General features: G+C 33.9%; 1 long non-coding RNA gene across 1 annotated transcript; it reads right to left on the bottom strand.

Moving 5' to 3' along the window:
- Nucleotides 1–947: 947 nt before the first annotated feature.
- Nucleotides 948–7,314, bottom strand: LOC120247374. The gene is made up of 3 exons (XR_005532286.1): nt 7,217–7,314; nt 2,311–2,413; nt 948–1,029 (listed from the first exon to the last, which is right to left on the bottom strand). It is a non-coding gene; the product is annotated as an uncharacterized LOC120247374 (long non-coding RNA).
- Nucleotides 7,315–8,670: the final 1,356 nt, after the last annotated feature.

Below are 8,670 nucleotides of genomic sequence, written 5' to 3'. Positions count from 1 at the left end.
AATGTTGTTTAATAATGATGGTGATCTCTATAAACATACAGAAGGGTTTCTATTCAAGCCAGTGGAAAAGATTAGGAAAATATAGATATATCTAAAATATTAAGAATGAATATGAAATGTCTGTTACCCTGAAGGAACAGAATGTACTAATGTCCTGAGGGAAATTTGAATAAGGCTCCTTTAAGTAACTGAAGCAAAAATCAGATCATTAAGTGCCATGTTAAAGATGGTACATATTAAAGAGCAGTAGCCAACACTTTAATTGTATGTGCATGTGTGTGTGTTTAAGATTGTCCTGGCTCCCATGTAGTGAATTGTATTCAAAGTCAGGAGGCAAGTGCAAGCAAGAGATGATGATAGATTTGACTAGGGTGATGACTATGGGAAATGGAACTGTGGTGTCTGCTGAGAAGAGAAAGGAAAAACAGAAAGGTCACAATTGTAAATATTACATTTGTCATAATATAGTTGAGTAAAACAACCAGTAATTAGAGAATGTATGAAAATACTGAGACATGTGCATCTACCTGGGGGAGGGGTATGTAATCTGAAACTGTTTCCACCCATTCTTGACAACAGGACAATTCAAGTTTTAAGTAGTTCTCTTGACTTAGTTTATTTTACTATCTGTGACCCACTAACTTGGGTATCTTTGTGGATTCACTTGGTAATTTCTCTTACCTATTAAATGATTAATGATTAAAGTTTACTCCTGCCCTCCGCTGTGTGCTGGTGTGATAGACTGATTATAAAAATGGCCCCAATTTTTCACTCACCCACCAATCTACCCTAACAAATCTACACTCTTTGCATTGTGAATTTTTAGTTCTTTATTTCAACTGATGTATTCTTTTTTTTTTTCCCCCTGGAATCTAGACTGGCCTTGTAACTTGTTTTACTTAATAGACTATTAAGAAAGGATGCTGTGTGCCAGTTCTGAGACTCACCATTAAGAGGTCTTGCATGACTTATTCCACTTTTTCTCTGGCTCTCCTGCTTTCATCCTGAGGCCAAGCCTGCTTATCTTTCCTAAGGAGATGTGTCAAGTAGAATCAAGTTAGTTCAGTTTTTGTAGCTGAAAGTCCACATGTGACTCCACCCAAGATCAGCGGAACTAAATAGTTAGACAACAGATCACAGATGCATGGATGGCCTCTCCTGAACCCAACTCAATCAGCAGAGGTGCTCACCTGCTAAGATACAGACATGTGAGTAAAAATAATAGTCTATTGCCATGGAAGTCTTTTGAGTATTTATTTTACAGTACTATGGTGACCCATAGATAATTGAGATAGTAATTATTCCCAGCAATATTAGAGATTTATGAGCATGTTATGCCTTTAATAGCAAGGTCTATATATTATGCTGCCATTTTTACTCCTCAAAACATCTTAGGATGTCAGCTATAGAACAGATAGTCTAAAATATTAGTGGCTAATTATTTGATTTAACAATAGAAACATCTCAAACTTTTCCAAAATTTCAAGAATTAAAATTATTTACTCAATATTCTGATGTTTTCTGTTTCATAGTGCCTAGAATGGGCTTCTAAAATGTTTAATGAAAGAATAAATTATGAGTGAATAGACTTACACAAAGTGACTGCATTATAGTATAATTGTGTACATTAATATATCCTGTGTATAGTATAATTGCATACATCACTGTATCTTTCACTTTCCCTGTTTGTAATTGATACTTGGAAATTTCTTTGAAATAAATAAATGAAACAATAAACATTGATATGTTCTGTGGACTGAATTATGTCCCCAAATTCATATTTTGAAGCCCTAATCCCCAATATAACTGTATTTGGAGATCAAGCTTTTAGGAAATGATGAAGATTAAATGAAGTCATAAGGGTGGGATCCTAATCTAAAAGGATAGGTGGCTTATAAGAAGAGGAAGAAAGATCTCTTTCTCCATTTTCCCACACTGAGGAAAGGACATGTGTAGAAACAGCAGGAAGGTGGTTTTCTAAAGCTAGAGAGGCTTCACCAGAAATCAAACGTGTTGAACCTTGTTCTTAGACTTCCTAGCCTTTGGAACTAAGATAAAATAAAATTCTACTGTGTAAACCAACCACTCTATGGTATTTTATTATGGCTGTCCAAGTAGACTAACGCCATATGAAAGAACAAATGAAAACAATCATTTGACTGTCAAATCTACATGCATGAAATACAGTGTTGAAAGCTAAAGAACACTAATAATAATCTTATGAATGGGAGTAAAATGTGTTAAGAGAAAATAAACTAGATTAGTTTTTAGCTGACTGTGAATAGGACAGACATATGTAACTTTACTTACTTGGTTCTGTAAGGCACTATCCTGTACATTGCCTTCAGAATCATGATGGCATCACAATCACATTTTACTTCAGGTCTGCTTAAGAAAGGAGATTGGAAACAACCTGATGGAGGGAAAAATGAATGATTTATGGAAGAATAAACAGATTTTGGTCCCTTCCTGTTGCTTCTGGATCTCTCTCTTAACTCTATTTTGAACCAAATTCATTTATTCTGGGGTTGTTGGTTTTTTGTTTTTTTTTTGGTCCCTATTTATCTTAGTCTTCTTATTGTATGGAAAGTCTGCTCACTGCTCTATAGATAAGAGTTTGTATGAATACATTTCAAGTTTATGGACATTGAAAGCAATTAGCAAGTTTGTGGCACAAAATAATCATCCAACATGGAATAGTTTCATCTCTCTTCTCCTATATACTTAGTATATCTTTTTCAAAAACTAATATTTTATGAAATAGTCAATACTATTAAGTAGTTCTCTCAACTTAGTTTATTTTAGTATCAGTGACCTACTTAGCAGAAAGCAATAAGCAAACAAAAGCAATATACAGTTGGAAATGTAGAAATAGTCTTAGGTGACTTAGAGCCATTAGCATTGTGGTCAGAAAGCTATTTTGTGCAGACAGGAAAAGCAAAATACATGCAAAGTAAAATCCCAAAAGCAACTATGTTAAAGATTAGGAGAGAAATAGTACAAAACATTTTCTTTCATCAAGGTCATATCTACCTAATGATAAATGAGATTTACATGGTAGTAATATATTGCTGCAAAAATTAAAAGCACTTATACTGGTTGAATATAGAGAAATAGAACAAAAATTGCTTGTGTTTGGTATATATTATATCTTTCCAAAATGGTACCTTTGTCCAAATATGTACATATTAAATGTTTCTCTTGTTTAATTTGTTTCATTTTCAAAAATATGAGATTATATTTAAAGCATTTTGACTTAGTTGTTCCCATGGAAAAATATGCCATGGACATCCTTCCTTATAGGTATATATTAGATAAATGTTTAATTTGTTACTTTTAATAGTTTATAGTTTTCTATAAAATGAATTCAGTGCATCTGCCACCATTTTTCCATACAGATGGTTCCTGTTCTACAATGGTTCAAGTTATGATTTCAAATAACAAATTTACTTATTATTTTGTGAAAGTGATATGCATTCAGTAGAAAGTGTACTTCAAATTTTGGATTTCGATCTTTTTCTGGGTTAGTGATATGCAATAAAGTAGTCTCTTATGATGCTGAGCAATGGGAATAAGCTGCATCTACTAATCAGCCACGTGATCACGAGGGTAAACAACTGATATACTTAGAATCATCCTGCACCCACACAGCCATTCTGTTTTTCACACAGCATTCAATAAAGTACATGAGGTATTCATATTGCATTAGATGATTTTACCCAACTGTAGGCTCGTTCTCAGCATGGTAGTGTAAGCTAGGCCAAATTATGATGTTCAGTAAGTTAGATGTATTAAATACATTTTCTTATTACAATATTTTCAACTTATGATGAGTTTATCAGAACATAACCCAATCGTTAGGTTGAGGAAGGTCTGACTGAAGATACAGATCTTCAATGTATCAACATTGTACCAGAATTTTTTATATTAATTGCATTCATTCCTATATCTCTCAATTATTGATGCTTTCATATCTGTAGAGAAATTTCACTGAAGAAAATGCTGGTTCAAAAAGCACATATATTTTAAATTTTAATAAATACTGTCAGATTAGTTCTCAAATTTCTATAATTTATACTACCACCAACAATGTGTAAAAATATTTGTTCTTCTATACCTTTCAAGTGCAACGGTGACAAATGATATTTCATTACTGGTTTAAATTTGCATTTTCCTGACTTTTGGTAATACTAGACATCTTACAATATGTTTATTGCCCTTTTACATTTTCTATTCTGTAAGTTATTTGTTCATAACCTTTACTACTTTTCAAATAAGCTGTTTTACTTATTAATTTATAGGAGCTGTTTCCATTAATTAAAAATTGTTCTTTGTATTTATCTGTCATATACACTAGCAATATTTTTCCCAGTGGTCTGTCCTTTGTATTTCAATACTACTTATGGTGTTTTTTACTAAATGCATACTTTTACTTTAGTCAGTTCTTTGATCTTTTTAGTTATATGCCCTAATTATCTGGAAAGATAATCTAGGATTTATTTATTTACAATTTATTATATTTATATAAAAAACTAGAGAGAAAAAGAGGTATTATCCCTTTGCTGTCTTAAGTTGGTGTCTAAATGTTTGCATTTTCTCACTTTCTATGTTGTAAATTTGTTACACTACCAAAAGATGAACTTGCCTAGTGCCCAGAAATCAACCTCTCATTTAGATTTTGTTGTGGACCAACATGGGGCGGGGGGGGATGTTATGTGCTATTAGAAAAGACACAATCTTAGTGGACCGAGAGAGATTCTCCGGCTGGCACTGAAGAAGAAAGATCAGTGTTGATGCTGTCAGAGGGCTACCTGGCTAGGATCTTAAAGGAAACTCTGGGAGCTGAGGGTGACCCCAACTGATGACTAGAAAATAGGAACCCTGACTCTACAGCTGCAGGAAACTGATTTCTGCCAACAAACTGGATGACTTGGAAGAGTACCTCCAATCCATATAACACAGCCCAACTAACGTCTGGATTTCAGCCTGGTGAGACCCTGAACAAAGGATTCATTGGAACTGAGATAAGAAATTTGTGTTCTTTTAAATTGCTAAATTTGTGATATTATAGTATAGTACTATACTGTAGTATAGTATATGATACTATCTGTTATATAGTAATAGAAACTAATACAAAGATTGTCACTTTTAAGACTTTAGGAAAAGAGGGCTCCTGGATGGCTCAGTCAGTTAAGTGTCCGAATTTGGCTCAGGTCATGATCTCAGAGTTTGTAGGTTTGAGCTCTGCGACTGGCTTGGTGCTGAAGGCTGGGAGCCTGGAGCCTGTTTCAGATTTTGTATCTCCCTCTCTCTCAGCCCCTCTCTTGCTTGTGCTCTCTCTCTCTCTCTCTCAAAAATTAATGAACATTAAAAACAAAAAGAAAGACTCTAGGAAAAGAAGAATCCCTTCTCTCCAGTCACTCTGAATAGAGTTTCCAAGTAGATTAATTTTGAGTTAGAGAAAATAAAGAAATTCAGCATTTCTTGAATCCCAGCATTCAGAAAAATATCTATTCCTACTATACTAAAGATATTAAGATATTCATATTATGTTTTTCTTGCTATTTTATAGGTTTAGAATAAAATAATTTAAAATAAATGATTAAATAATTTATTAAATGAATAGTTTAGAATAATAATTAAGTGCACAGTATCTGCTCTGGTTCAAAATTCTTGCTCCATAGTTACCAGGAAATATTTGGATTCTCTGTACTTTAGTTCCCTTATCTGTAAAATAAAGATAGTTGGAACATTAATTGGCTAGATTACAGCAATGCCTTATAACAGTGCTTGGAAAATTGTGAACTCAATAATTATTAGCTCTAGTTGTTCTATTACTATTGTTATTATCTTACGATATTTAATCTATGTTGCTTTTATTTTTTGAATACTGTGCAAAGTAGGGATAAAATTTATTTTCTTGCAGATGAATCATCTGCTGGCCCATTTAATTTACCTGTATAATCTATTCCTTCCTTTTACTGTCATGTTACCTCCCTCATTTATATCTTAATTGGACCTATTTCTAGATTCTGTTCCACATACTTATTTGCCTCTCTCTCTCTACTGATACTATACTATGTTTTATTATGGTGACTTATAATGACTTTCAATGTCAACTATGGCAAGTTGTTATTCCACTTTTTCAAGATTTTTTTGTTTGCATTTAATTTCCACATGAACTTTGGAGACATTTAATAAAAATTTTAAATGTGATTCTAATTAATATATCATTAATTCTTTGTATTTCCATTTGGCATTTTAATGACTTTAAGTTTTTATTTCCTGGAGTTTGGTTTATCTACCATTTGTTGAGAACATTTTAAAAAATTATTTAAATTAAAGGACGTCTATGTGGGAATCTATAACCTCTGTATTCTCAGTATCTATGGTTCTGATAAATTTGACTTCATCCCTGGCCACCGTGCCTGGCTAGTGAATACCCAAATCAGGTCAATCAAATTCACTGAACTTCAAAACTGAGAATGTGCGCTGTTAGAGCTGATAGTTGAACATTGTTATTCTGTGGAATCTGATTTGACAGTCAAGTTCAGAAAACCAAATAATATATTTTTTTAATATTACACAAGTTTTATTTGCACAACCATATGAGCTATTTCTGTGAAAGAGGGAAGATATTTCTGTGAAGATATTTCAGTCCTAAAAAGGGAATACAGTGCCTTGTCTCTCATGCCTGTTACTGAAATGTAATCAAATACAATCACAAATCAAACTTACAAACTGCTGACTAATTTGTTGCTCCTATTTTAATTGTTATGATCATCAGGGGTAAAAAGTATTTTCCTAAGACACACAGCTGCAAAGGGCAGGCCCAGTGTTGGGTGCCACTCTCAGTGGTCTTGCACCAATATGGAAAGGGTTCCCATTCCTTCCCATCCCCCAGAGCTGCAGCAAATCCTACTCTTGTCTTCTTTGGACCAAAGAAGCCAAAGATTTAAGTCTTTGGTTCATAAATGGCTAGATCTGCAAGTGCTTTCTGTTGTGCTCCACCTGGCACTTAATTAAATTGACAATGAATTCTGGGTATTTTGGACTATGTTCCTGGGAGGCAGTAGTAATTTGATTAGTCCACAGTATCTTAGATGATGTCTGCAATGAAGAATAGGTTGGTAAAATGGCTGGAGGCTCTACAATTGCTGTTTGTTTGCTTTCAAGTGCTAATGTAATGAGGTATCCTTTATTCCCTTCATCTTACCTCCAAAAGCCAGTTTTAGTTCTTCTCCAGACATCCCGGTAGGTCCACAGGGTTCTACCTCCTTTTGAGGTTGTTGACTCTCTTGGATATTAGAGGGATAGGGTTCACATCTGGTTATAAAAATAAGACACAGCAGAATCTAAGCATGGCATAGACAGGTTCATTTCCAACGGACAGGTAATAAACAAGTTAATGGATGCAGTCGGAGGGGGGGCTTCTTCGGATATTGATGGAGAGTCAACTGACAGAGATTTGGGAAGCAGGTGGTGGGAAATTCTCAAGTCAAGTGAGGACTGGCACATTAGTGAAAGATGTCTCAGCTCCTAGGGCTAATAGTCATGTGAACCATTTTCTCAGAAAGTGTCCTAGATTTACTCACCTGGCAGCTGATCTTATCCTTTCTTAGGTAACTTCTATATAAATAGCAAAGCCCCCCAGTTGGTAAATACTACCATTAATGTAGTTCACTTCTTTTTCTTCTCCCCTGTACTCAGATTTCCTCTCTTGTATTTATTTCACTGTCTCACTAAATACCTGTTCTTTTTATTCCCTCAAAAAACAAAACATTATTGTTTTGTTTTTCATAGACTTCAATAGATTATTAAAGCAATGTTCTTAAATCATTAATGAGTAAAAACAAAAAGTATAATTTCCCTTTGCTTTTAAAAATGTTTATATATTTATTATTTTTGAGAGAGAGAGGGAGCACAAAGAGGGAAGGGGCAGAAAGACAGAGAGAGACAGAATCTGAAGCAGGCTCCAGGTTCCAAGCTGTCAGTAGAGCCCAAAGCAGAGCTTATACTCATGAACCGTGAGATCATGACCTGAACTCACCAACTGTAAGATCAGATGCTTAACTGACAGAGCCACTCAAGCAACCCTAATTTCCCTTTTCTTGAAGACAGAAAGAAATAATGTCCTTAGCCTGTTAAGAGGTAGAAAAAAACTGTCATCTTTTTAGTGCAAAAGTGAAGGAGAATAAAAGTAGTGTTGTTTACTTTCCAGGAAAAAAAAAAACAAACCTCTAAATATTCTTAGTTGGCAGTACTAGCAATAATCAACTAGGAACAGAAATGACAAAAGAAACTTGTTTTGGTAAAATTTATAACAATTCTCAAAATGACATTTAGTAAAAAAAGGTGCAAGATCTAAATAAACAGATGTATATGCATTTTAAATCCACTTTCTAAAGACAGAATCTCATATTCTTAGAGACAAAACTGTTTAGAGGCTATTTAGCTCTTATTATTTATTATAAGTTTGGTAAAGCAGGTAAAACATAAGATATGGAATATAAACAAATGTCTGCAGATTGTACAAAATTAATCAGAATTGAGGACATACTGCTACTATCTTAAAATCCCCTATTAGCTATGGCTTTCTATCTGCTTTGCTACCACATTGACTTATCTGTGGTGATATCCATCCCATTTTTCTTCCTATGCGCTGGAATT

Source organism: Hyaena hyaena, unplaced genomic scaffold (assembly GCF_003009895.1).
Source record: "Hyaena hyaena isolate Hyena2069 unplaced genomic scaffold, ASM300989v1 scaffold_516, whole genome shotgun sequence".
Lineage (NCBI taxonomy): Eukaryota > Metazoa > Chordata > Mammalia > Carnivora > Hyaenidae > Hyaena > Hyaena hyaena.
The sequence above is the reverse complement of the archived record's forward strand: the minus strand, read 5'-3'. Positions and strand labels throughout refer to the sequence as shown.